Raw genomic sequence first — 22540 nt, 5'->3', positions numbered from 1 at the left:
TGTTTCTTTTGCGGTGCAGAAGGTTTTTAACTTGATGAGGTCCCAATAGTTCATTTTTGCTTTTAATTCCCTTGCCTTTGGGGATGTGTCAAGTAAGAAACTGCTGTGGCTAAGGTCAAAGAGGTTTTTTCCTGCTTTCTCCTCTAGGGTTTTGATGGTTTCCTGTCTCACATTCAGGTCCTTTATCCATTTTGAGTTTATTTTTGTGTATGGTGTAAGAAAGTGGTCTAGTGTCATTCTTCTGCATGTTGCTGTCCAGTTCTCCCAGCACCATTTGTTAAAGAGGCTGTCTTTTTTCCATTGGATACTCATTCCAGTTTTGTCAAAGATTAGTTGGCCATACATTTGTGGGCCCAATTCTAGGGTCTGTGTTCTATTCCATTGGTCTATGTGTCTGTTTTTATGCCAATACCATACTATATTGATGATCACAGCTTTGTAGTAGAGGCTAAGGTCTGGGATTGTGATGCCTCCCGCTTTGGTTTTCTTCTTCAGTATTATTTTGGCTATTTGGGGTGTTTTGTGGTTCCATACAAATTTTAGGATTGTTTGTTCTAGCTTTGAGAAGAATGCTGGTGCAATTTTGAGTGGGATTGCATTGAATGTGTAGATTGCTTTGGGTAGTATTGACATTTTAACAATATTTATTCTTCCAATCCATGAGCATGGGATGTTTTTCCATTTCTTTGTATCTTCTTCAATTTCCTTCATAAGCTTTCTGTAGTTTTCAGCATACAGATCTTTTACATCTTTGGTTAGGTTTATTCCTAGGTATTTTATGGTTCTTGGTGCAACTGTAAATGAGATCAGTTTCTTTATTTCTCTTTCTATTGCTTCATTATTGGTGTGTAAAAATGCAAGTGATGTCTGTACATTAATTTTGTACCCTGCAACTTTGCTGAATTCATGTATCAGTTCTAGCAGACTTTTGGTGGAGTCTGTCGGGTTTTCCATGTAGTGTAACATGTCGTCTGTGAAAAGTGAAAGTTTGACTTTATCTTTGCCAATTTTGATGCCTTTGATTTCATTTTGTTATCTGATTGCTAATGCTAGGACTTCCAACACTATGTTAAACGACAGTGGTGAGAGTGGACATCCCTGTCGTGTTCCTGATCTCAGGGGGATAGCTCTCAGTGTTTCCCCATTAAGGATGATATTAGCTGTGGGCTTTTCATAAATGGCTTCTATAATGTTCAAGTATGTTCCCTCTATCCCGACTTTCTTGAGGGTTTTCATCGAGAAAGGATGATGTATTTTGTCAAATGCTTTTTCTGAATCTATTGACAGGATCATATGGTTCTTAATCTTTTCTTTTAATAATGTGATGTATCACATTGATTGATTTGAGAATATTGAACCAACCCTGCAGCCCAGGAATGAATCCCACTTGATCATGGTGAATAATTCTTTTCATAGGCTGTTGAATTCAATTTGTTAGTATCTTGTTGAGAATTTTTGCATCCACATTCATCAGGGATATTAGCCTGTAGTTCTCTTTTTTTACTGGGTCTCTGTGCGGTTTAGGAATCAAAGTAATACTGACTTCATAGAATGAGTCCAGAAGTTTTCCTTCCCTTTCTATTTTTTGCAACAGCTTGAGAAGAATAGGTATTAACTCCGCTTTAAATGTCTGGTAGAATTCCCCTGGGAATCCATCTGGTCCAGGACTCTTAATTGTTGGGAGATTTTTGATGACCGATTCAATTTCCTCACTAGTTATGGGTCTGTTCAAATTTTCTATTTCTTCCCGTTTGAGTTTTGGTAGTGTGTGGGTGTTTAGGAATTTGTCCATTTCTTCCAGGTTGTCCAGTTTGCTGGCATATAATTTTTCATAGTATTCCCTGATAATTGCTTGTATTTCTGAGGGATTGGTTGTAATAAATCCATTTTCATTTGTGATTTTATCTATTTACGTCCTCTCTCTTTTTTTTGAGAAGCCTGGCTAGAGGTTTATCAATTTTGTTTATTTTTTCAAAAAACCAACTCTTGGTTTCATTCATCTGTTCTACTGTGTTTTGTATTCTATGTTGTTTATTTCTGCAGAGCTTACACTTTTAAAAGTAAAGTTCCTATAATATGCCAGAAACTGTGCCAGACACAGATGAAAATTTTCACAAGGAAATGGCCACAATAAATCCATTTTCAAAAAGAGAGAAGAAAAATCTATCAAATATCTAACTTTTTGGCTTTTCCATTTTAGAAAAGAAACTATTAAAAATAAGGGCCCTAGAAAAACTTCAAAATAGAGCATAATGAGTAAGTTATAGGGGCTCCTGGGTGGCTCAGTCAGTTAAGTTTCTGACTCTTGATTTTGGCTCAGGTCATAATCTCACAGTTCATGAGATTGGATTCTACGTGGGGCTCTGTACTGACAGTGCAGAACTTGCTTGGGATTCTCTCTCTTTCTCTCAAGTAAATAAATATTTAAAAGAATAGTAACAGAAGGCTAACATTATTTAGAAATAGCTCATAGGAAATCAATTTATAAAAGTGTTACAATCCCTAGCCATCATCTCATTGCCTGTCATCCTGCCCTCTACATGCCCCTCACCTCCCAAGCCCCTTCACTGAGTACTCTGGAACTTCTGCTAGACTATTATCAAACTCTCAGCCTCTTACATTTTCAACCTATTTTCAGAGCATTTTCTCAAATTCTGTGTTCTATCTGAAACCAAGCACTTCCCTTAAGGACACTTCTTCCCCTATGGTTCTCTTACATAATATGTTTATTTGCTACCATTCTTTCTGACACCCTACTGCTATTTCTAAACATTATTATTAAAAAAAATTTTTTTAATGTTTATTTATTTTTGAGAGAGAGAGAGACAGACAGAGCATGAGCGGGGGAGGGGCAGAGAGAGAGGGAGACACAGAATCCGAAGCAGGCTCCAGGCTCTGAGCTGTCAGCACAGAGCCTGATGTGGGGCTCGAACTCATGAACTGAGAGATCACGACCTGAGCCGAAGTCGGACACTCAACTGACTGAGCCACTCAGGTGCCCCACTAAACATTAATTTTAAAAACCTTGCTTTGAAGCTTGTGTAATTTGACAACACCACCTTCTCTCTCTTCTAATCTCTGTAATTTAGTGACCTCATCTTGGTCCCTTTCCATTATTCACCAAAAGCATGAGCACCTCAAATTTGTTATGCTTGTGAGTCTTAAACATACACTTGGATAATTCAGCTACTACCTTGGTTCCTCAGTTCTTTACTTCCTTTCCAATAAAGGAAAGGCCATACTAGACCCTTCCATAATCTGAAATGTTCTATAATGAATAATCACTAATTCAAACATCTACTTCTAAAAATATTACCTTATCTTCTTTCAGTTTGCTTGTTCAATTGCATTTGCTTCATCCCTACCAATTAATCTTTAACATCAGGATGTGTAGTGCAATGATACTTCTAGTTCAGACTTTAGCCCTTTCCCTCATTACTTCCTTTTGTATTTGATGTGTGATCTACCATCTCCAAAATATTACTAATATCCTAGTCTCCTGAAATATGGTTATTATTGCACCTTTTTAGAAAAACCTTGATCCTGCACCAACCCTATTATCTCATATTTTGATTCACTTATATGAGCAACTGAATACTGCCATAGAAAGTTACACTAGAGTAACCTGGCATCACTATAAATTCATAACCAACAGCCTCTAGTGGGCCTTTAAAATGTACCAAACCCAACATATACATTCTGTCAACTCATTTTCCCCAACGACTATTCCAAACCTTTTCCACTCTTCTCAAACCATAGATCCTCCACATATTCCCCTTAATTCTCAGTAGATAACCTTACCTCCAATTTCCATATATAAATCTAGCTTCCTCTCTTCTTAAAGGAAGTGTCCCTCCTCCTAAGGCAATCAGAGCATGTGCATTTTAGATTATATTCCTTCCTATATTCTCAAGAATTTTATACTATCAATGATCCTTCTCTGCCTGTACCAACGATCCCTCCCCTTGTACTTCCTTTTAACCAGATCCTTCCCAATGACTTTTAAATGAGTTCATCTTAATAAAAGTTTCCCAGAAACCCATCTTCCCATTTAGTTACTGCCCTGTCTGTCTCTGTTCCTTTACCAATAAACTTTTTGGAGAGTCAGCAGTTCTCAGTCTTTTTTTCTCCATGAACTACTCACCCCTCATTGTTCTCTAGTTGAAGATTCTACTCCTTTCACTCCAAAAAAACAGTTCTAGCAAAAATCATTAGTAATCTCCAAGTGACCACATGACATGATAAAACACTCTTCTTTTGGTTCTTGTTAAACCACTCTCTCATGTCCCCCCCTCCCCGCCCCCATACCTTTCTTCTTATTCCTTCCCTGTCTCCTTTACAGGATCATCCTCAATTGCTAAAAGTTGGGAATCCTGAAGTTTCTGACTCTCAATCCTCTACCAGTTCACTGGCTTTAGGATATAGATAAAAATATTTAACACGATTGTCTTAGTTCAGATTACCACAACAAAGCACCACAGACTGGGTGGCTTATAAATAACAGAAATTTATTCCTCACAATTCTGGAGGTTGCACATCCCAAATCAGGGTCTCAGCAAGTAGGGTGGAAAGTCTTCTTCCAGGTAACAGACTGCCAACTTCTGTTATATCCTCCCATGGCAAAACGTGAGGCAGAGAGCTCCCTGGGGTTGCTTTTACAAGGGTATTAATCCCTTCATAAGGAATCTACTTTCATGGAACTTCCAAAGGTCCCACCTCCTCATACTATCACATTGAGGGTTAAGATTTCAATATATGGGCACATCTGGCTGGCTCAGTTGGTTAAGCATCCAATTTTTGATTTTGGCTCAGTTCATGACCTCATGGTTCGTAAGATCAAGCCTTGATTAGGGCTCTGTGCTCACAGCAAGGAACCTGCTTGGGATTCTCCCTCTCCCTCTTTCTGTCCCTACCCTGCTCCATGCTCTCTCTCTCCAAAAATAAATAAACTTTAAAAAAGTTTCAATATATGAATTTGGGGAGAGACACATTCAGTCCATTGCAATGACCTATAGGATTCTGCACAATGTGGTCCCTGGCTCCCTCTCTAGCCTAATTCATACCATTGCCCATCCATTTTTCCCCCACTCTTAGCCACTCTGTTTTTTTCAGTTCCCTGAAATTGCTAGGTTCCTTCTGTAGGGCCTTAACACTTACTTTTCTCTCTAATTTGAAACACTCTCTACCACCAATCTCCCTTTCATTTGGTTAACTCCTTTTCATCCTTCAGCTCAAGGAACATATCCTCAGAGAAATATTTATGACATCACCTCTGCCCCTAGCTAAGTCAGGTCCAGTTATTATATGCTCTTACAGTATCTTGATCATTTTCTTCAGAACATTTATCTCAGTTTGTAATTGTGTATCCATTAGTGATTGTTTAATGTGTTAGCCTCATTAGGCTATAGACTCCATAATAGTGCCCATTTTATTTTTCAATTTTCTGCTCATTTTATTTTCAATCTCTTTATCCCATTCTGTTCCTCAGATAAGATAGTTTCTATTTATCTATCAAGTTCACTGATTTTCCCTCATTCATTTCCATTCTGCTGTTGAGTCTATCCAGTTAATTTTTATTTCAGATACTGTATTTTTTAGTTTGAAACTTTTTGTTTCTTTAGTTTCTATTTTTCTGCTATTAATGTGTATCTTCCCATTCATTACAATCATAGTTTACCACAACGAAACAGTTATAATAATAGCTGCTTTAACCTCTGTTTGATAATTCCAATATCTGTGTCATTTTGGATTGGCATCTATTGATTTTCTTTTCTCGTAAGACATTCATTTCCTAGTTCTTCATATGTCAAGTACTTTTGGAGTATATCCTTGACATTTTGCTGTGTAGACTCTGGGTCCTGTTAAAATCCTATGAAAAATATTTAAATTTGTTTGTCTCAGTAGGTAATCAACTTGTTTCGGTGCAGATCATAAGCTCTCTCTTACTTTCTGTGGGCACTGGTTCCAATCTCATTTGTTTTCAAACCCTTTGCTTTGCGGTTTTTGGTGTGTTTCAGCATGAACCACTCAGGGGTTATTCTGTGACTTGGGCAGTGTTTTTTCCCTCCATATTTATTTTAAATTAAAAATTCTTTATCTTACTTTAGTTCTTAAAGCCCTTGCAATGCTGCTTTAGGCCTGTCTCCTGCATGCACAGCTGGAGGTGACCCAAGGCATCTTGTTGTGTTCATATACAGAACTAAGGAACCTCATTCTCCAGCTTTTCCCTCTCCTAAATCTGTACCCTGCTATATCTCTCAAAGTCTCTTTTCCTGGTTTCTCTGGTCAGAAGATGGGGTTTTTTCCTCTGAGTTATAGCTGCCCATAATGTCATAAATAGGGCCTGCCCTTGGGAAAAAAACCACAAAAGGAAAACAACAACAACAACAAGGATTCTTCACATTCTCTTCAAATGATAGAGTCCATTTTCCCAGATCTTCAGGCCATAAAAATAGGTTTCCTATTGTACTTTTAACCTTCTGTGCTGTCCTTGCATGGTTTTATCACTGAAGCCTGTCTTCAGGTTAAAGCTGCAAGAGCAAAAGAAATTCACCGTGTGGTTTTGACTTTCCACAATCCACCTCCTTCTGTTTACTTTTCGATCTCAGGTAGTTGCTCTTCACATTTTGTCCAGAGTTTTTTTATTGTGAGCAGTAAAAAAAAGAGGTTGCAGTAGACCTATTACATCTTGGAGAGAACTGGAAGGCTATATGCTCCACAAGAGAGAGGGACAATATCTGGTTTTACCCTTGATCTACATAGTGCCTACCACATGGTAGGCCCTCAAGAAATATGTGTGCAATAAATACTGAGTGAACTGAGAATTTTAAATGCCAGATATTCAAAATGACAACAAAACCAAAAATATTTCTGCGTGTTAACAAAAAAGGCATCTTTTGTAGAAGAGTAAGATGTCCAACACCAAGAACAGGCTTTACAAATACGATATGAAAAAGGAAGCAATTTATAGAATGACAAAGATCCTTAATGACTATGCCGCAAAGACAGGCAGGAAATCAACAGGACAACTTAGTAAAAGGTTCTGTTCCTATAGAAAAAGACTAAAGAGTAGAAGTTTTGAAGAACTAGGTAGGACCCTGGCTAGGATAGATTTTTGATACAAAAATGGAGGAAGGTAAGGAAGAAAATCCAGATACTCGAGTAATATAGGGCTCAGAAGCAGGCTAGGCAGGGTATTTAACCCTTAGCTCTCTCCCTATTGCCCTCTTCTTTTTTTTTTTTTTTTTTAACACTGTGCTTATCTCCTTTCCTCTTTGATCTAGATATCTCCTTCTATTTTCCTTTGGACTTCTTGCTTCCCCTAGGACCTCTTTATCTATTACATAATCAAATTTTCAAAAGTCGATTTCCTTAATATAATACAAATTTTATAATTTAAAATGTAGTTCTCCTAATAACATTCTTAGGAGTCAATTTCTTGACAGAAAAAATCTGGTCAACAGCTCTGTGCAATTATGTGAAATAAATTTGATATAAGCAAAAGCCTACCTGTATAAATCAGAAGTAATTGTGGTAATCCAGGTGTCTAAGGATTACAGTGACTGTATTCTGGTACGAGTCCTCTCATTATACGTCTGGATAGCTGGCATAATGGAAAGAATGAGGGCTTTGAAATCAGAAATACACTAGTTGTACGATCTTGGGGAAATTATAGTATCTTGTCATCTTTTAATGAGCATAGTACTATCTACTTTTCTTACTTTACACTTACAGCTAGAGAAAGCAGAATAAAATTTGAGACAAGTCCATCAAATTTGATTTTACTAGACATCAGGGCATGCTTTTTTACACTAACAAACAGAAGACTTCAAAGTGGTTTACATTTTAGTATCTTATATTTATGATCACCTCAATTTCTTTTTAAATTTTTAGGCTATTATTTATTTCAATGAGGTTCTTAAAAATCTCATTTGGAATAGGCAGAAATAAATAAATATGTGCCACATATCTTGCTATCATGGGGATAAAGTAAGATATTTGTATAGTTCATAACAAAAGCTATGGTAATCAATTAATTATTTTTATTATAAATAGGAACTGTTGTCATATTGCTAAACTTTGCTTTTAAAGTAGTGGAAAATTTGGGGTGCCTGGGTTTCTCAGTTGGTTAAGTGTCTGACTCTTGATTTTGGCTCAGGTCATGATCTCACTTTGTGAGTTCAAGCCCTGCATTGGGTTCTGCACTGACAGTGCAGAGACTGCTTAGGATTCTCTCTCTCCTTCTCTTTCTGCCCCTTCCCACTCATGTGCTCTCTCTCTCTCTCTCTCTCTATCTCAAAGTAAATAAATAAACTTAAAAAACACACACACACACACAAATTAAAAAAAATAGAGCAGTGGAAAATTTTGATGGATTTAGAGGTTCTAGTTTTATTAGAATGTTTCTTTGACTGTAAATATTAGTAACAGAAACAATGTTGTATTATAGAATTGGGAATTCTAAGCTTCCTGTTTTTAATCTGCCACATAGCATTGAGTAAATTTCTTGTCACTTCATCTTCCTGTACCTCATTTTCAAATTTATAAAATGAGGTAGAGATGAAAGATGTTAGATGATCTAAGGTCTTTATCAGTTTTCTTTCTTGCTTTCTAGTCTCTTATGGACCTACTAAGAAACGGCGTGAAAGAATACCAACACATGTTGGTTGGGAATTACACATCTTATATAAATATCATGTATGTATGTGTGTGTGTATGTATGTATATCACATAATAGAAATTAACTGTCTTTCTCTGGTGTGTGCTCTTGTTACTATACACTGTTCTTTGGGTTTATCATTTTGAAGCAATGTTGTGCAATGGCGACATCTAGTGAATATATCATATATCATTCAGCAAAATTTATGGCCAAAGAATAGTCCTTAAATATGGATAATTCACGTGGTGGTTTAGCTACATACTTTAAAATCATTTCTCATCTCTCTCCCCAGAAGATTTAAGAAATAACAATTAAGTTTGATAGTAGCGTTAAAATTGGATACATAACTGGAATTTCTTTCAAAAATCAGAATACTTACAGAGGTAAGTGTAAACTATTCTAAGTGAGATTGCAACTTGTTTCCTTCCATTGAAAGCAGAGCTGGGATTTGAATTCATGTGTGTTTCAATATGTAGTCCATGCTCCGAGCCACTATGCATTACTGACATATAATGGTCATTTAATGTGTATTTATTACATGAATGTTTGGTAAAACATATGCATCATTATCTGCTTATATGTATTGCTTTAGGATCTTTGGAACTCGTGTTGTCCTTCATACAAAGAAGTCTTTGTGACTGTACATCAAAGACCATTAAGTAAAAACTATAATATAAGCCTTTCCAAACAGATGAATTTGAAAGCTATATCCACAAGGAGAATATTCTTTATGCAGAGCATTCAAATTAGATCAGGGTTTTTTTGCTTGGCTTTTTTTTTTTTTTTAAAGATAATGACTAGCTGGCATATTATTTAATCAGGACAATACAAATCTGGGCTAAACTAGTACTCCAATTCAAATTGACTTTGCCACTGTTAAAATTCCTATGGGAGTTAGTGTTTGTTCTCAGTAATCAGATGTTATCTTGAATTTTTATTCTTTTCAGATGCCTAGATCTTGTTTCCACAATAAAATAGTAAGGTATTCCAGGGTTCAGAGCATGATTTATATCCTTGACTTTTTGTTAGCCCACTACAGTGGTTTTTCTCACCAAATAATAAAGTTACCAACAACTTACCCAGAAACCATGGTTTTCCACAAAATGGCATCAAACCATCATGGCTTTCTCTCTAGTCCTCTTGACCCTACTACTAATTGTTCTCCCGTGCATTTTTGTTTTCTTTGCTTAGAATACCTTCCCACTGCATTTCTTCTTTGTAAATGATACCTATTGCTTAAGGGTCATTCCAATAGAACTTCCTGCAAGTTACAGCACAAAACTAGAAGTCATCTTCCCTTTTTGAATTCTTACATCACTTTGTCACTTGTTCTACCTTCATTCTCTCCCTCTGGTTGTCCTTGGTCTTCTTTTCATCTATCCATCCTTTGAAAGTTGGGGTTCCTCAGCATTCTTCCCTATGCCCTCTTCTCACTCTATATACATTTCTTAAGAGACTTCTTTTACTCTCATGGCTCCAATTATGACCAATATGCTGATGAATCTGGCCTAGAGAAGCTCTGTTGAGATTCTAAGTAGTGTATTTAACAACTTATTGGATATCTCTACTTCATGGTCTTTACAAGCATCGTAAGCTCAATATATGTACAACTGAACTCAAGAGCTTCCCCCACTAAATCTATTCCTTCTTCAGAGAATTTCCTATCTCAGAGAATGAAACCACCATCCACCTACTTGCTGAAATTAGAAACTGAGGACTCATTCCTTCTCTTTCCCTACTGACATTCAGTGAGTTACTAAATCATGTTAATACAAGCTCCTAAATAATTGAAAATTTTGTCCACTTTCTCTCAGTATAAATTGCCACTGTGCCAGCCCAGGCCATAAGCACTTTTCCACATATGCCCTGTAACGGCCTTCCAACTGTTCTCCCCATGTCCAGTCTTGGTCCTCTGCTTGTAATCTCCACAATGCAGCATAAACTAAAATGTAGCATGATTACGGCAACTTCCTGCCTAACATTCCTCAATGGCTTCCCATAGAAGAAAAAAGTCCAAGCTCCTTAAACTCATATTACAGAGCTCCCTTTAATAAGGGCTAACCTTGTCCCTGTCTATCTCCTCATTTTTTAAACTTCAGCCATGCTATTTTAGTTCTTAAAACTTGCCAAGCCTCATATCTCTGAGACTATACGTTCTGTATGCTGTCTTCCAACCCTAAACCCTTGTTTTTTGCACAACTAACTCTATATCAGTTTAGAAGTCCTTCATTTAGAAGTTCCTCTAGGAGGCATCCTTATCATAGCATCCATCCCTTATCACAGCCTGTATCCCACTATTATAATTACTGGTTTAACTCTCATCATTTTTTATTTGACAAATATTCAGCAAGAGCCCACCATATAACTGGTGCTGTATTCATTTTCCTTTGTATATAGAATTTAGTCGATACCGGGTATTGTGGAAGCAATTATTGATTTAACTATTTTAATTATAATTATAAATACTGGTTTAACTATTATAATTATATTATTATATTATATTTATAATTACTGGTTTAACTATCATCATGCTTTTATTTGACAAATATTCAGCAAGAGCCCACTATATAACTGGTACTGTATTCATTTTCCTTTGTATATAGAATTTAGTCAGTATAGGGTATTGTGGAAGCATATATAGTATGTTGGAAAGGGCCCAAGAAATGCTACTTGGTGACTTGCATTTTCCCTACTGGATTAAATCAGTGCTGATTTTGTAATCATTTCTGAGTTCTCTACCTAACACAGTAGATGGCAGGTAATTATCTAATCTCATTAACTGCTGAATTTTAAACACAAACAAAAAGTTTTTAAACTGTAAAAGGCCTCTAGCCAGCCATTACTTTCTACCTAGCAGAGTTTTTTGTTTTTTGGATATTACTTTGGATATAATAGAGGGTAAAAAGCAAAGAAACAAACCACTATGGTAAAAAAAAAAAAAAAAAACCCAAAAACCCAAAAAGCAAACAAAAAACAACCATGGGATTTTGTCAGAACACTGTGGTTAATAATTCTGCCACTTACTCAGTATGTGGCCTTGGTCAAGACCCTTAACCTCTTTGAGCCTCAGTTTCCTCATCTGAAAAAGGTAGTTATAAAATCAAATGAGATACAAGAAAATAAAAACAGCACAAAATGTAAAAGGCTACCCCAATGCTATTATTATCATTATTATTATTATTATTAGCATGAATACAGATCAATCAGGTTTCCCTATTACTGGTCATCCCAGCTCTACAGGCAACAGGATTTCCAAATTTTGTTTTTCATCTTTACTTTGCCACTTAAGAGGTAGGCTTTTGCAATTTAATAAACATATATTGATGGAAGTGGTTAAAAAAAAAACTCACAAAGAAAACAAGCCAAAAAAATTAAATATTAAAGGAATAAGAGAGACAAAAAAATTAAATATTAAAGGAATAAGAGAGACAAAAGCAGCAGCCTATCTAGAATTTGGATATATGGATCAAAAAATAAATCAGATCACAATTTTTTTTTAATTTTTTTATGTCAACGGGAAGGATAGGTGGTACAAAAGAGTAATGCTATGAGCTATTTCTCAGGAAAACTGTAACCTACTGAGTCAGGATATTTGGGTAGAAGATCTCACTTAGCCACTAGAATATCCAGGTAAGCCAACCCTTATGGTCTTATGGCTCCTTGATCTCCTTGGCTCCTATGATCTTTTCCTCCACCCTATCTCAGCTACCCACTTACAAGGCTACAAATCTCAAATGGGCACTTGATCCTGCCTAGCTATGCTACTATGCTTCTGTAGTATTGCTATAGATGAATATTTGTGTCCCCTCACAACTCATATGTTGAAATCCTATCCTCCAATGTGATGGTATGAGGAGGTAGGGGGTCTTTGGTAGATGATTATGTCATGAGAACAGAACCCTTAGGAATGGGATTAGTGCTCTTAATAAGAGTTCTTGGGAGCTCTCTAATCCCTTTCGGCTTTCTATGAATCAGAAATAGGGCTCTCACCAGACACTGAATCTTCCAGCACCTTGATCTCAGACTTCCCAGCCTCCACAACTATGAAAAATAAAATTGCTTATAAGCCACCTAGTCTATGCTATTTTGTTACAGCAGCCCAAACAGACTAAGACAAATGACTTTCTTCCATTCTCTAAAATGACTATTTTATGCCTTCTCTTCCTACCCAAACATTCTTTCTTCTCTCTCCTTACTGATCTTGCCTCAGACTTTCTATTTTATTGAGAAAAAGAGAATCACTATCAGGCAGAAACTCTTTCCTGAGATCACTAGATCTACTCATTTATCTGCATCTCTACCTATACTCACTGCCTTTCTTCTTATTACTACAAATTTTATGTTCATGTTCCTGAGCCAACACTGCTACATATTCCCTGGATTCCATTCCCTCTTGTTTTCTCAAAGACTTCACTCCTAAAATATACACATTCTCTCTTACACTATAATTTTTTTCTTCTCTGCTGAATAATTCCCATTAGCCTAGAAACATACTTAAGTATCCTTATCTTTGAGAATTCTACTTTGACTCCACATACTCCTCTATTATCTACATTTCTCAGCTCTTCTTCCTGAAGTATCTTGAGATGTCTATAGTGGTGTATCTATTCTTCACATTACATTTTCTCTTCATTGTCCTTGTCAAGACACATAACCACTACATGTTGCCAAAATCCAATGATCAGATATCTTTACTTTATTTGACTTTTCAACGTGTTTCAATAGCACTGGCGTGCTTTGTTGTCTTGACTTTTAAGTCACCGCACTCTTTGGATTTTCTTCCTACTTCACTGGCTACTCCTTACCCAATTCCTTTGCTTGCTTCTTTTCTTCTGCTTTACCTCTAATCATTGGAATCCTCTCTATGAATACACTTTATCCAGATAGTTTTTTCTACATGCTGATGTTCCTCAATTTTGTATCTTTGGTTCCTTACACAGAACTCAAGACACCAGATTTACTTTAGATTTCTAATAAGCATAGATCAAATTTTAGGTGAACAAAATAAAACCAACCTCTTCCCAATGCACATCAACACACACACACACTCACACACATGTACTTTTTATTCTTTAGTCTTTTTCATTTGGTAAATGTCACAACCATTCACTCAAATTCAAGACAAAAACCTAGGAGATTCTCTTTTTTTTCTCACCCCCTACATTCATAACATCACCAAATCTGTAGGTTCTGCCCCAAATATACTTTATATCCATCCACTTCTATACTACTTTAGCCCAAACTATTGTCATTCCTTCCTGGATCACAATCGTCTTCTGCTACTAATCTTGTCACCAACCCTATGATCGATTAACCACATAACAGGCAGAACACATCTGTTTTCAATGAAAATCAGATTATATTACTCTCTTCCAGAAGAACTTCCTGCTGGTTTATCATCATGCTTTAAATGAATTCCAAACTTATTCTATGGGTAGATCCTCATGACCTATTCAAAGCCCTGTATGATTTGGCCCCTACCTATCTCAAGGTCAAGTTGTACCACTTAATCCACATTGAAGCTAGAGCAGTCTTTATGGTGTTCCTTGAAAGAGTCAAGCTCTTTCCTACTGTAGGATTTTTGCATTTGGAATTCCATTTAACTGCAATGCTTTGATCCTACTATTTCTGTGGTTTTTGTTTTTTTTGTTTTTTTTGTTTTTTTTTTTTAGATCACTGAGGTGTTAGCACACGTCAGGTCTTCAGAGAGCCCTTCCTTAACCAATCAATCTAAGACAACGTCTTCCCCAGTCTCTCTCACTTCATACTGTTTTACTTCTTGACTACACTTAACATTATCCAAAATTTCCTCATTCATATCTTGCTGCTTTGCTCACTAAATCTTAAGTTCCATGAGAATAGGAATCTTGCCAGTCTTTCTTACCATTGTATTCAGAATAACTGGCAAAACAGATTTCCTAGAGATATTTAATGAATGCCTGTTCCTGAGTGAATCACTCACTCTATCTGATCTCTCACATTTGCAGACTTGCTAGTGCTAGACTTAGCTCTGGGTCCAAGGAATACAAAAACGAATAAGGCATGGCTCCTTGAGGATCTCATCCGTTCGTCTCTTCAACAAATATTTACTGAATGTATATTATACTAAGCTCCAGGTACTATTAAATCTGTTTAGTGAAAATATGAAAATAATGTACAACATGAGATGCACCATAAACATGTTACTTTAGATGGTACTATTATTGCACTTGCCTCTTCCCTCTTGTTAGGTAACGGCAGGAGCTCATGACAAGAGACAGCCAACTGATAAAAATGGCTAATATACATTTTGGTATTCACAGAAGGCAATAAACATGAATGCGCTCTTCATAGGCACATAGTGACTAAACCCTTTAGGGTCATGAATTCTGTAGCTGAGATAGTAACAAGTGTTAACTTTCCACACTGCTCTTGCACAAATTACAATTTTATTTACGCTTATGGAGAATTAGGGAATACCCACGTCAATTGCTCCTCTCCATCTAATTTTTCAGGGACCTGGTATGGGCCTGCAGAGCTCTTGTAACTCCTGAATGCTGTATACTGGACACATGGTACCTGTACAACAGTTGCTCTTAGTCTCTTCAAAAGCATTGAGCTAAAGGGCTTGTCCAGTGTAATAAAGCCAACAGAAACAGGCTGGGGAGGGGGAACTGAGAGGTGGGTAGGTTAGGGAGGAAAGCCTTCCCAGGATAAGCTACCAATCCTGGAACACACGTCCGGTCACAGGAGCACGTTAAAGTTAATTTGCACATATTCACCCTTTGGACAACAGTCTACCCTTAATAAAACTAATTTTGCAGTCAGTCTTGACTGACAGATCTTTTTTCTTACTTGCGAGTTATCTGTAAAATGAGAGGAACAGAGAAGGAAGGGAGAGAATAAAGAAGACAGCGATGTGGGATGAGGGAGTAAAGAAACGAGTCAGGGGGAGGAGAGAAAAAAGGTCTGTTGCTGTTTCCCCAGCTTCTGACAAAGGAGCCCACGTCTGCTCCTGAAGCGGGAGGAAAGGAGCTCCACGGGCCTACAGGAAGGGAAGGACGGCGCGGGATGAGAGGCCAGTGCCCAAGGGCCTGGAAAGGGTGAGAGTTGAGAAAAATGGACCGTACCTACAATTCCTTCAGCATCCCTCGCTACCCCGGGAGCGGTCCTGGCGCCCAGCAACTGCCGCGTAGACCACGCGCCGCTCTGGGGGGAAAAGCTGCCAAGGCCTGTACTCCGCGCGGGTGCAGGGGCCAGACTAATGGCTGCAGGCTCAGCCAAGGGCGGCGGGGCGGGGTCTGGGTGGGGTCTGGGCAGGGCTGGCAGCAGTAGGGCGGGGCTAATGGAGGCCCTGCGTGTAAGCGGCCTGCCGGCTGCTCTGGCCTGCGGAGGCTCGGGTTTGGGGGTTCCCGGGGACGGCGTGGTGTGCTTTCAGTCTATTCGATCCTTTCCTTCCCACGTCTCTTGTGAATGGTTACTTATTGCGTTGTCAAAGTCCAGGTACAGAGTTGACATCACAGGGTCCTTAAGCCAAAAAGCAGCGCCAGGCGCTGCACGTGTCAGAAATGACTTGTCAACTCACATCAGTGTCCCCTTAAGTCAACTTAAATATAGTACAGTTGTAAAAGAGAATAGTCTCTGCGGTTAAGACTGGACTCAAATGTCAGCACTGCCACTTTATAGCTACGGAACTACAGGCAAATACATAGCTTCCCTGAGCCTCAGTTTTCTCTTCTGTAAAGGACATGGTTGGCGGTGGTGCGACTACATGACAAGTGTTTGGAACAGGGCTTGGTACAAATAAACACTCAAATGTCCTGTTATCAGCATAAAACCTTTGTGTTTTTGCCCACATGAGATCTTATGTGGAGACCTTCATATGAAACAAATAAACGCAGTTGAGGGTGGGCCCCCAGAAGCTTTGGGTTCTTAGTTCTGAGGCTCCTCTAATGGACTCTGCAAGCTTCCTAAATAATAGACGAAAAACAACTCTTATTTCTCCAATAAGAATTACAAACTTCTTATAGAGACAAACTGCCCTTTTCTAATTTTGCTCCCCATACCGCAAACAACTTTGGTGCCTGCACACACCATATCCTTTTTTGCCTATGTGTTTTTTCTCAAGTTTTTGGTTAGGACTGTTTTCTTTCTCCTTTTCTTATTGCTCAGGATATGATTTAAATTACAACTCTTTCTTGGGTGATCAAATAAAAAAAACTCTCCTTCACCTTTAGCATGATGTAGACATCTCAAAAAAGATTCAAAGTTATTTTCTCCCTTGTTTCAGGAGAGTAGATAAGATTTCTGTGATTGTAGGGTTAGGGAAATGCTTTGTTCTCATGGTAGGGAAGGGAAAAGCAGGATACTGGTGCAAAGCTCTACAAATGGTAGAGCTGGGAAGAAAGGCTTTTGAGAAGAGTCTGAACAGGGCACTGCTCTGTGCTCCAAATGCAGTGAAATACTGGAGAGTTTAGTGCTTTAGGGTCCATCTAAGGAGGATGGAGGACACATAAACAAGTTCTGTTCTAATTGGAACAGAAAAGGCTCAAGCCAGATTTAATTTGGCTTAGTCCACTAAACCTGTATTATTTGCTCCTAAAATGGCATGAAGCAATTCCTACCTGTTGGAAAGAACTACGTAAGTTATTCATATAGAAATAAACGTTCTGAAACATTTCAAAAACTATGTCCTTCATTTATTTGAAGATAACATGATGAAAATTTAATAATGGTTTAAAAAACATCTAAAAAACACCGATGTCTTCTCTTGTAAAAACTTAATAGAAACTTAAAAAAATAAGTCAGTTATATTTGCAACCATGCCATTGAGAGCAAAACACTTTTGAGGAACAAGGATGACCATATTAATGACAGCATTTTTCACTAAATTTGATATGACAAAAATAGCTGAAAAATATCTTCTATATAAATCGCTCTGGGAGAAAAACAGGGAAGATGGCGGCGTAGGAGAACACTGGGCTCACCTCGTCCTGGTGATCACTTAGATTCCACCCACACCTGCCTAAATAACCCAGAAAACTGCCAGAAGATGAGCAGAACGGACTCTCTGGAGCAAAGCGTAGACAAGAGGCCCACGGAAGAGGGTAAGAAGGGCCAAGAGGTGGTGCACACTACATGGACTGGTGGGAGGGAGCTGGGGCGGTGGAGGGGCAGCCTGCCTGGCAAGGCAGAGCCCCTGAGTCTGATTTGCAAAAGCGGAGGGACCAGAAGCAGTGAGTGCTGACAGCCAGCGGGATTTAGCAAGCACCTGGAATGTTATAAGTCAACAGCTCTGCTCGGAGAGCGGGAGGGCAAGAGGACAGCGGGAGGGCAAGAGGACACCGGGAGGGAGAGGTGTTGAGCTCTGGAAGACAGAGCTCAGCTCAGCAGGGAACAAAGATGCTGGCCAGCACCATCTCCCTCTCCCATCCCCTAACCAAAACCCTAAAGGGAACCAGTTCACCGAACTTGCTTGCATCGCACAAACACCCAATGTTGTGCTTCTGTAGATCCATCCCTCAGACCGGGTCAGCCTCCCTCCCAGTGCTGCAGGGCCCCTCCCGCAGGGGACTTCCGAGGGCAAAATGAGCTGAGCCTGCTCCTCTGCCCCTGTGCACTTTGTGGATCCACCCTGGCTAATATGCCAGATCCCATCAAAGCAGCACCATAAGCCTGGCAGTGTGCAAGTAACCCAGACAGGGACCACACCACTCCACAGTGAGTCCTGATCCTGGGAGAGGGGAAGATAAGGTACACGCCACTCTGACTGTGGTCCCAGCGGTGGGCTGGGGACAGACACTGGGTCTGACTGCAGCCCTGCCCACCAACACAAGTTACTCCAGACACCACAGGGGAAGTGCCCTGCAGTTACGCACCACCCCAGGGACTATCCAAAATGACGAAACGGAAGAATTCTCCTCACAAGAAACTCCAGGAAGTAGCGACAGCTAGCAAATTGATCAAAAACGATTTAAGCAATATAATGGAACAAGAATTTAGAATGATAGTCATAAAATTAATCGCTGGGCTTGAAAAAAGTATAGAGGACAGCAGAGAATTTATTGCTACAGAGATCAAGGGACTAAGAAATAGTCATGAGAAGCTAAAAATTGCTATAAATGAGGTGCAAAATAAAATGGAGGTGACCAGAGCTCGGATTGAAGAGGCAGAGGAGAGAATAGGTGAATTAGAAGATAAAATTATGGAAAAAAAGGAAGCTGAGAATAAGAAAGAGAAAACAATCCAGGAGTATGAGGAGAGAATTAGAGACCTAAGTGATGCAATCAAATGGAACAATATCTGTATAATAGGAATTCCAGAAGAGGAAGACAGAGAGAAAGGGGCTGAAGGTGTACTTGAACAAATCATAGCTGAGAACTTCCCTGATCTGGAGAAGGAAAAAGGCATTGAAATCCAAGAGGCAGAGAGAACTCCCTTCAGACGTAACTTGAATTGATCTTCTGCATGGCATATCATAGTGACACTGGCAAAGTACAAGGATAAAGAGAAAATTCTGAAAGCATCTAGGGATAAACACGCTCTAACATATAAAGGGAGACCCATAAGACTAGTGGCAGACTTATCTACTGAAACTTGGCAGGCCAGAAAGGAATGGCAGGAAATCTTCAATGTGATGAACAGAAAAAAAATGCAGCCAAGAATCCTTTATCCAGCAAGTCTGTCATTCAGAATAGAAGGAGAGATAAAGGTCTTCCCAAACAAACAAAAACTGAAGGAATTCATCACCACTGAACCAGCCCTACAAGAGATTCTAAGGGGGATTCTGTGAGTGAAATGTTGCAAGGACCACAAAGGACCAGAGACATCACTACAAGCATGAAACCTACAGACATCACAATGACTCTAAACCCATATCTTTCAATAATGACACTGAATGTAAATGGACTAAATGCTCCAACCAAAAGACACAGGGTATCAGAATGGATAAAAAAAATAAGACCCATCTATTTTCTGTCTAAAAGAGACTCATTTTAGACCTGAGGACACCTTCAGATTGAAAGTGAGGGGATGGCGAACTATCTATCATGCTACTGGAAGTCAAAAGAAAGCTGGAGTAGCCATAATTATATCAGACACACTAGACTTTAAATTAAAGGTTGTAACAAGAGATGAAGAAGGGAATTATATAATAATTACAGGGTCTATCCATCAGGAAGAGCTAACAATTATAAATGTCTATGTGCCGAATATGGGAGCCCCCGAATCTATAAAACAATTAATCACAAACATAAGCAATCTTATTCATAAGAATGTGGGAATTGCAGGGGACTTTAATACTCCACTTACAACAATGGATAGATCATCTAGACACAGGATCAATAAAGAAACAAGGGCCCTGAATGATACATTGGATCAGATGGACTTGACAGATATATTTAGAACTCTACATCCCAAAGCAACAGAATATACTTTCTTCTCGAGTGCACATGGAAATTTCTCCAAGATAGATCACATATGGGGTCACAAAACAGCCCTTCATAGTATAAAAGAATTGAGATCATACCTTGCACACTTTCAGACCACAATGTTATGAAGGTATGAGATCGTACCTTGCACACTTTCAGACCACAATGGTTGAAATCAGCCACAGGCAAAAGTCTGGAAAACCTCCGAAAGCATGGAGGTTAAAGAACACCCTACTAACGAATGAGTGGGTCAACCAGGCAATTAGAGAAGAAATTAAAAAATATATGGAAACAAACGAAAATGAAAATACAACAATCCAACCGCATTGGGACACAGCGAAGGCAGTCCTGAGAGGAAAATACATTGTAATCCAGGCCTATCTCAAGAAACAAGAAAAATCCCAAATACAAAATCTAACAGCACACCTAAAGGAAAGAGAAGCAGAACAGCAAAGGCAGCCTAAACCCAGCAGAAGAAGAGAAATAATAAAGATCAGAGCAGAAATAAACAATATAGAAACTAAAAAAACTGTAGAGCAGATCAACGAAACCAAGAGTTGGTTTTTTGAAAAAATAAACAAAATTGATAAACCTCTAGCCAGGCTTCTCAAAAAGAAAAGGGAGATGACCCAAATAGATAAAATCATGAATGAAAATGGAATTATTACAACCAATCCCTCAGAGATACAAGCAATTATCAGGGAATACTATGAAAAATTATATGCCAACAAATTGGACAACCTGGAAGAAATGGACAAATTCCTAAACACCCACACTCTTCCAAAACTCAATCAGGAGGAAATAGAAAGCTTGAACAGACCCATAACCAGTGAAGAAATTGAATCGGTTATCAAAAATCTCCCAAAAAATAAGAGTCCAGGACCAGATGGCTTCCCAGGGGAGTTCTACCAGATGTTTAAAGCAGAGATAATACCTATCCTTCTCAAGCTATTCCAAGAAATAGAAGGGGAAGGAAAACTTCCAGACTCATTCTATGAAGCCAGTATTACTTTGATTCCTAAACCAGACAGAGACCCAGTAAAAAAAGAGAACTACAGGCCAATATCCCTGATGAATATGGATGCAAAAATTCTCAATAAGATACTAGCAAATCAAATTCAACAGCATATAAAAAGAATTATTCACCATGACCAAGTGGGATTCATTCCTGGGATGCAGGGCTGGTTCAACATTCGCAAATCAATCAACGTGATACATCACATTAACAAAAAAAAAGAGAAGAACCATATGATCCTGTCAATCGATGCAGAAAAGGCATTTGACAAAATCCAGCACCCTTTCTTAATAAAAACCCTTGAGAAAGTCGGGATAGAAGGAACATACTTAAAGATCATAAAAGCCATTTATGAAAAGCCCACAGCTAACATCATCCTCAACGGGGAAAAACTGAGAGCTTTTTCCCTGAGATCAGGAACACGACAGGGATGCCCACTCTCACCGCTGTTGTTTAACATAGTGCTGGAAGTTCTAGCATCAGCAATCAGACAACAAAAGGAAATCAAAAGCATCAAAATTGGCAAAGATGAAGTCAAGCTTTCACTTTTTGCAGATGACATGATATTATATATGGAAAACCTGATAAACTCCACCAAAAGTCTGCTAGAACTGATACATGAATTTAGCAAAGTCATAGGATAAAAAAATCAATGTACAGAAATCAGTTGCATTCTTATACACTAATAATGAAGCAACAGAAAGACAAATAAAGAAACTGATCCCATTCACAATTGCACCAAGAAGCATAAAATACCTAGGAATAAACCTAACCAAAGATGTAAAAGATCTGTATGCTGAAAACTATAGAAAGCTTATGAAGGAAATTGAAGAAGATTTAAAGAAATGGAAAAACATTCCATGCTCATGGATTGGAAGAATAAATATTGTTAAAATGTCAATACTACTCAAAGCTACCTACACATTCAATGCAATCCCAATCAAAATTGCACCAGCATTCTTCTCGAAACTAGAACAAGCAATCCTAAAATTTGTATGGAACCACAAAAGACCCTGAATAGCCAAAGTAATTTTGAAGAAAAAGACCAAAGCAGGAGGCATCACAATCCCAGACTTTAGCCTCTACTACAAAGCTGTCATCATCAAGGCAGCATGGTATTGGCACAAAAACAGACACATGGACCAATGGAATAGAATAGAAACCCCAGAATTAGACCCACAAAAGTATGGCCAACTAATCTTTGACAAAGCAGGAAAGAATATCCAATGGAAAAAAGACAATCTCTTTAACAGATGGTGCTGGGAGAACTGGACAGCAACATGTAGAGGATTAAACTAGACCACTTTCTTACACCATTCACAAAAATAAACTCAAAATGGATAAAGGACCTGAGTGTGAGACAGGAAACCATCAAAACCCTAGAGGAGAAAGCAGGAAAAAACCTCTTTGACCTTAGCCACAGCAATTTCTTACTTGACACATCCCCAAAGGCAAGGG

General features: G+C 38.5%; 1 protein-coding gene across 4 annotated transcripts in view; it reads right to left on the bottom strand.

Moving 5' to 3' along the window:
* Positions 1–15875, bottom strand: part of SLC9B1 (solute carrier family 9 member B1) — a 75252-nt gene extending 59377 nt beyond the window's left edge. For 2 of the 4 annotated variants that reach the window (XM_053217094.1, XM_053217092.1), the window contains exons 1-2: positions 15769–15875; positions 7510–7603 (exon numbers count right to left, since the gene is read on the bottom strand). The gene's annotated coding sequence lies outside the window, so the exon portion shown is untranslated. The remainder of the gene's footprint in view (positions 1–7509; positions 7604–15768) is intronic. The other 2 variants (XM_015082898.3, XM_053217093.1) reach the window with 2 other exon arrangements.
* Between the last annotated feature and the right edge of the window lie 6665 nt (positions 15876–22540).

Source organism: Acinonyx jubatus, chromosome B1 (assembly GCF_027475565.1).
Source record: "Acinonyx jubatus isolate Ajub_Pintada_27869175 chromosome B1, VMU_Ajub_asm_v1.0, whole genome shotgun sequence".
Taxonomy (NCBI): domain Eukaryota; kingdom Metazoa; phylum Chordata; class Mammalia; order Carnivora; family Felidae; genus Acinonyx; species Acinonyx jubatus.
This window is presented reverse-complemented; position numbering and strand designations above follow the sequence as displayed.